The 7,436-nt window shown below is 39.1% G+C and overlaps 1 long non-coding RNA gene across 1 annotated transcript in view; it reads left to right on the forward strand.

Moving 5' to 3' along the window:
- Window positions 1-554: 554 nt before the first annotated feature.
- LOC106149363 overlaps window positions 555-7,436 on the forward strand; it is a 39,961-nt gene continuing 33,079 nt past the window's right edge. Inside the window, exon 1 of the long non-coding RNA XR_001235501.1 lies at window positions 555-770. This is a non-coding gene — a long non-coding RNA (uncharacterized LOC106149363). The remainder of the gene's footprint in view (window positions 771-7,436) is intronic.

Raw genomic sequence — 7,436 nt, forward strand, 5'->3', positions numbered from 1 at the left:
CCATCCTCCAAATAATCAAATTATTTATGATGGATATTTAAATTATGGCATAATCACATGATTAAATGCTATCATGCAATGTATATGCATGAACTACTGTTACATGCAGTAACATGAATAGATCTCACAAATTTAATATTGCATTAAAAAGCCAGATACAAAAGATACTACTGCTAGATTCAATTTATGTGAAGTTAAAAGTTTAATAAGACAAACACTTCTACAAGGCAATGTTTACCTTTGGAATAGAAACAAGGTTTTTATTGGGAGGAGTTAGGAGGAGAGCACCCAGTGTTCTCATATTATTTCTTGATGGAGGTGATACTTGCTTTTTTTCTGGATATAAACTAAACTTCAAAATGTTCAATAATTATATAAAGTATACTTAAGGAAATGGAAAAGCGGTTCAAACTGGCACTTGGTGGTGTTTCCATTGGGATACAGCCTGGCTGTAGCCTGAGGCTCATGGTTGATGGGGCACTCAGGTCATGGGCATTGGAGCTCCCTTCAGAAGGCATCACTTTTTTCTGTTGTCTGACAGGACTCCTTGAGGAGAAGTTCCCAAGCCCCCAAGGGACTGTAGGGACTTCTGGGAAGATGGTGAAGTGGTATGCAGCAGAAAAAGAGCCTTTCCGAGATTTGGTGTCCAGACACTTGAATATCGCAACTCCAAGAAGAGAATCAGGGAAGTGGGTCCCCTGGACCAGGAAGGATCTGGAGCAAGAGTTGAAGCCCACAAAGAGAGCAAATAGAGAAACTTCCACAAAGAGGTAATGGGCTGCACATTCTTCTTGATTAGGACTTACTGCCTGAGAGGAATAATTCAACCCTGTGGACACACAGTAACTGCTTGTAACCTCACAGGGCTCCACAGAGAGAGCAGAGGACACCATAGACTGCACTAGTTGGTGAGCAGTGCAGATTCTGTCATCCTGTGGGAGAGGACAGTTATCTGGGACCCATCTTGAGGAGGGGCCAACTGAGCTCAGAACAACTGCTGGCTCCATCTAGTGGCTCCCAGCTGAGTTCAAACCCAAAGAAAAGGCACTGACTGCTGCAGGCTGAACAGGTCTGATTCTAGCCTCATGGCCAGGAACCAGCCTGAACATCAGAGCAGTAAAGGTGCAGCCTCAATGAGTTTATCCACTGCTCCACTGTGAAGCTATTACTGGCTTGCTGGGATAAATCAATATGGGTCTGAACTCTGTCTCTACATGTTGTCTACCAGTGACAACAGAGATAAACACTGAAGTGGACATTTTTTGTTTTTCTTTTCTTGTTTATTTTTCTTCATCATTTGATCTTGTTTTTATATGTGTGAATATCTTAACAATGTGGTTGTGATTCTGTTCTCTTCTTCCTTTTATTTCTTCTTTCTTTCTTTCCCTCCAGTCATCTGCACCAGTTTTCCAAAGCTTTCATGATCCTCCTTTGTCCAACCTTGCTTCTAATCCTTCCCTCTTCTGTTTCTCTATTTTTCCCCCTAACCTCTGTTACGCTTCTCCCCTGAGGGTAAAATCTGCATATTGAGGGCTTATTTGCTCCATAAAATTTTCTGGTTTGAAGCCGGGTGTGGTGGTGCATGTTTATAATCCCAGCACTTGGGAGGCTGAGGCAGGAGGATTGCCATGAGTTCGACCCCAGCCTGGGCTACATAGATCAAGGTCAGCCTAAACTGCATAGTGAGACCCTGTCTCTCAAAAAACCAAAAATAATTCTGGTTTGTTTTAGACTTTGTTATATAAGCACAAATCTAGTGCATAGGGTTAAAGTTGGCAAATTAATGGTTACCTCCATTTGTCATTTTCTAGGCTGTGTTTGATGCTACAGTTATTGCTGATGGTACTGCGTTAGCCAAAGTGACATAATTGTTCTAACTAGCTATTATTCCTGGTATACCAAGACTGAGATTGCCTAAGGGTCATAGAAAATACTGTGGCCAATGCCAAAGAACCAGGGGCTGAGCCAAGTAGGCAGCAAATTCTCATTTCCAATAAATTTAAGAAGTGATCTTGCAAAGGACTCAAAACCCAAGGCCAGCTACACCTGGATGACACCTCTGAGAAGTAGTCATTTCCTAAGGGTTCTAGTTACTACCACTAAAGCTACTCACCACAGGAAATTCATAAGCATCAACTTAGGAATTAAAATTTTTTAAAAATTAGAAAATAGAAAGGCAATTAAACAAGATGTAACCCCAGACATCCAGTTCACCAAAGGGAAATCCAGGGGGCAATGAAGTGGAACAATCTGAAAGCCACCCACCCGGCCTCTCTGAAGAGAATGAGGCTCTAGAAAAAAATCAAATCAGAAATAATTTCTCAGATAACTACAGAGTTGGTGACCACAGTGAAAAACATGCTTAGTGACTGATACATTTAAAACAATAGAGAAGCTTAGGAAAATGATGGAAACCATGAATGCCCAATTTAGGAAAGAAATGGAATCCATAAAACAGATTCAAGAAGATGTCCAGGAAATTAAAAATTTCATTGAAAGTATATTCAGCAGGATAAGCCAATGTGAGGACAGAATCTCAATAAATTGAAGAGTTCATTCTTTGAAAGATTAAATAAAACTGACAAACCAGGCCTATATCTTTCATGATGTGCTAAACTAAAATAGAAATGGATCAAAGATCTAAATATTAAAACAGAAACGTTAAATCTGCTGGAAAATAGAATAGGTAGATCTCTCAAAGATGTTGGTGTAGGCAAAGATTTTATGAAAAAATTCCTATCACACAGGAACTATAACAAAGAATCAGCAACTGAGATCTCATCTTATTAAAAAGCTTTTGCACAGGGAGAGAAACCACCAAAAGAGTAAAGAGATAACCCACAAAGTGGGAAAGAACTTTTGCCAGCTGTTCCTTAAAGGACTACTATCTAGAATATATAAAGAACTAAAAAAAAAAAAGTTAGACCCTCCCAAATTTAAAAAATGGGTATCTGAGATGAATGCACACTTATCAGATAAAGAAATGGAAATGGCAAATAAATATATAAAAAAGTTCCACATCATTTGTCATTTGCAAAATGCAAATTACAACAATGCTAAGATTCTATCTCACCCTGGAAAGAATGGCTATTAAGAAATTCACCAATATCAAATACTGGTGGGGATGTGGGGGAAAAAGGAACCTTTCTCCACGTTGGTGGGTGTGTAGACTAGAAATCAGTGTGGAGATTACTCAAAAAACTAGGACTAAAGGTTCCATTCAGTGCAGCTATTCCTCTTCTTGGTATCTTCCTGAAAGAATTAAAAGCATCATACCACAGCAATATATGCATACTCGTGTTTATAGCAGCACAGTTTTAATAGCCACATCTTGGAAACAGCCCAAATGCACATCAACTGGTGAATGTATAAAGAAGATGTGTTTTTTTACACAATGGAATGCTACTCTGCCATAAAAAAGGATAAACTTGAGACATTTCTAGGTAAATGGATGCACCTTGAGACCATACTCAAGTTAAATAAATTGGACACACACCTGTAAATACCTCATTTCTCTGATGTGAGAAGCCAAAAGTGTCAATAAGGACTAAAATGTATAATAGGTATTGTGAAATAGGAAGAAAATGTTCAAATGGGGAGGGGATGAGAAATAGAAGGAAGGGTGGGGGAATGGGAGAAAAAAATCCAAGTTATGTTATGTAGAGGCACAAATTCTCTGTGATGAATATGATCATTATATATACTTAAAATGTGCCAATAAAATCTAATTGCAAAAAAGGAAATGAAGACACAAAATAAAAATTTGAGATAAATGTATATTTAAAAAACCCTAAAATCTCCTGTTCATTATAGGTTTTAATAAATAAACAACAAATAATATAGAGATTATCTTGAAGAATGTACAATAAAATATTAATTTTTAAAATGTTAATTGAGATATACAGTAGTGATTTGACTCACAAACACTTGTTTGCAAACAATTTAGTTCACAAACAAAAGCATTTGGCAAAATGTTGTTTTTGTCTGCAAACTCTATACAGGGTGCTCCACAGGAGTATAGCCATCTTTCCTGCACAAACACAAGCATAGCCATCTTTTCCAAAATCATAGAACAAGTTAAGTTCATGAACTGAAGTACCACTGTAATTTAAATGCAATGGCTCTGATCATATTTAGTGTACAATTTGTTAAGTTCTAACGTATAGTCATCTGTGAAACATCGTTGCAATCATTGCAGTAAACGTATCTCCTACCCACTCCAAGTATCCTCATGCATTTTGTAATCTTTCTACCCCAACTCTGTCTTCTGACTTTAACCTCAAACCTACTTTCGTTGCTATGGATTAGTTTATATTTTTTTTACAGCTTTATATGGTAGAATAATTTTTTTCTTTTTCTGATTTATTCCCTTCTGCTATGGACTGAATGTTCGTGCCCCTTCCCCCAAATGTATATGTTGATGTTCTAATTCTCAGCGTGATGGTTTTTGCTGGTAGAGCTTTTGCAGAGTAATTAGATTTACATGAGGTTCCAAGGATGAGATTCTCATGATAGGGCTCATGTCCTTTCAACAACTAGACAAAAAATCAGCGTGCTCTCTATTTTTCTATATGTTGTCCTGAAGTTTGCTTTGCGTCTTTAAAACAGCTACTTTGAATTTGTTTTCAGACATTTCTTACATCTCTATTTCTTTATGACCAGTCCCTGGCACTTATTTTGTCCGTTTGGTTATGTGCTATTTTTCCGTGTGTGTGTCTTTCTTTGACTCTGTCTCTCTTTTTCTATCCATTGTAGGGAAACAGCTAGAAAGTGACTCTCAATAAAGCATAAGAAGGACCAAAACTTGTCAGTCCCTTAATCATGGTTCTTTCAGCTACTAGAACAGTTTATGAGTAACTGTCTGCTACTTAAGTCACATAGTCAAATTATAGCAGCTTGAGTAGAATATGAGCAAGTAGTAGCAAGAATTTGGGTACCACTATTACAAATATCTAAAAATATGAAAGCACCTTTGGAAATGAGTAATAAGTACAAGCAGAAAAATTGTTGAAGTGTGCAGTAGAAATATAGATGCTAAGAGTGGCTCTGTAGAGAGCTCAGAAAGAAAAGAGAATGAATGAGCAAGCTAATAGCGCATTAGATAATGCTAAAATAGTCATGAACAGAATGTTGGGAGAAATATGGACAGTAAAGGCAATTCTGGGGAGATAAGAGACAGAAATAAGGACCATGCTATTGAATTATGGAAAATGTTTCCTGTTACAGTGTGGAAAATGTAAAATGGCTGAACTGTATTAGTTTCTTAGTATTTTCTGGGAGATAGTAACATCCTTTACAGATTCTTTTGCTTGATCAATTCTGTTGGTGTCCTCTACTAAACCTTTTATTTCATTCATTATATTTTTCCAGGTTGAAAGTTGGATTTATTATTATTAGGACTGATCGTTATTAAAATATTTTTTCAATTTCTCTTTCTGCTTACTTACCACTTTCCGCATTTATAATTTTTTTCTCTGTATCTTATTGAAGATTGCTTTGCTTCTTTAAAACAGCTATTTTGAATCTTTTTCAAACATTTCTTATGTCTCTTTTTCTTTATGATCAGTCACTGGCATTTGTTTTGTCCATTTGGTTATGTGCTGTTCTTCTGATTGTTCTTGATCCTAATAGTAGTACACTAATGAATATACATTTGAAGAGTTACTTATTCCAGTCTTCACTGACTGTTTTTTGGTTTGTTTGTTTGTTTGTTTTGTGGAAAAACCTTACAGCAGGTATGGAGATGCATGTTCAATTTCTAGAAACCAAAAATATCCGAGAGTGATTTCCAGATAGAAATGATCTGATTCTCAATAGTATCTTTCTTTATATACTACCCTTCAGGTACAGTGAATGAAACTAGGTTAAAAGTATATCAAGAGTTTAAATAAATTTTGCTGTTAGAAAATTCCTAACCATTAGAAAAAATAAACTAAGATGCATCAAACCATAAAGTTGTCAAACTCTGGAACCTCAGTACATTGATTAAAGAAGTGCACTAATAAACAAGTACAAGATTCATCTCAGATAGGCTCATGGAAAACAATTGTGTTAATTCAATAGATTAAATTGTCCAGGCCTCAGGTGCCTACCCAGGAGGCTGTGTGGCTAGGGTGCTCTGGCCCTTTCAGGACCTGCCCCCAGCCATGCAGGCACCTAGAAAGGCAGTCAGCAGGTGCCTGGAAAGTGGCACGGAGATGCGTGCTGACCCTGGGCCAGCTGCTGCCATGCGGTCGAGAACCACCATGTCACAGAGAAGCACCAACACAACAGGCCCACCCAGAAACATGCGTGAATCATCCCAACATGGAGAAACCTCTGGAAAAACATGCCACATGGCGGGTCACTCTTGGCCCAGCCCTTGAGAGCCAGAAAGGTCCAGAGTCAGCAGAGGAGCAGTTGCTGAACAAGGACTCGGAGAACATGAGAGTACAGACAACACCCGATGACACAGAGGTTGAGCTGACTGCGGATGCAAGAGCTATTCAGGAGCTGGAAACCAGGAGGACCTTGAGCAATACCTTCAGAGACTGCCTGGAGGCCATTCTTTCCCTAACCATACAGGCTGTGCTGGAGGAGTGAGTGGAGCTCCAGAGAGGTCTGAACCGAGACTTCATAGATTACATGGATGCCCACTATTCAGATTCTGAAGAACTGCCTTCATGGAGAAGGTACATGTCTAGGTTACCTGTCTGGGACACTTCATACCTAACAGGGCCAAGACTGACTAGTGGGCCAAGGACTTCATCCACATGTTCCTGCCACCTGTGTTGACGGTTAGGGAGAGGACACTAAGTGGTTGCAGGGTCCCAATGTGCTGGGAGGCTGGAAAGAACACTCCTGCTTTCTTAAACAAGAGGCATTGATAAAGCATACTTCCCTGGATCTCAGTTCAGTAGAGGGACAAACTACTCTTAAAGGTAATTTTATTACTCAGTCAGCCCCAGATAGTAGAAAAAAGCTACAAAAATGGCTTTTGCCCCAGATAGCTCACTTGAGATGTTAGTAAGAATTGCCTCCTCAGTGTTTTATAGCTGTAACAAAGAGAAGGCCAAGGAGAGACAACAAAGAGACCGAGAAAAAAAGCTGTCTTTGTTGCAGCACTAAGAGAAACAGACCCTAAGTTTGATTCTTAGGGCCCCAAGAAGAACTCATCAACTACATTCATCTGCTACCACCATCAAAAACCAGGCCAAAAACCAGTCCCTCAAGAGGGACTGCCCTAAGAAGCCTCCCGGGATGTGCCCTGACTGTAAAGGTGACCACTGGAGGTCAGACTGCCCTCTGAAGCTAAGGCCCCAGGGCTCAGACCCCTCCTACCAGCTGGTCCAATAGCAATGAAGGGGCCCAGGGCATACTCTGCCTTCTCCTTCTAGCCAGACCATTATCTCCAAGGAGGAACCCCATGTAATCATGACTATAGAGGAAAGAGTAAA

This window comes from Chinchilla lanigera, unplaced genomic scaffold, assembly GCF_000276665.1.
Source record: "Chinchilla lanigera isolate Chin_1 unplaced genomic scaffold, ChiLan1.0 scaffold00004, whole genome shotgun sequence".
Classification (NCBI taxonomy): Eukaryota; Metazoa; Chordata; class Mammalia; order Rodentia; family Chinchillidae; genus Chinchilla; species Chinchilla lanigera.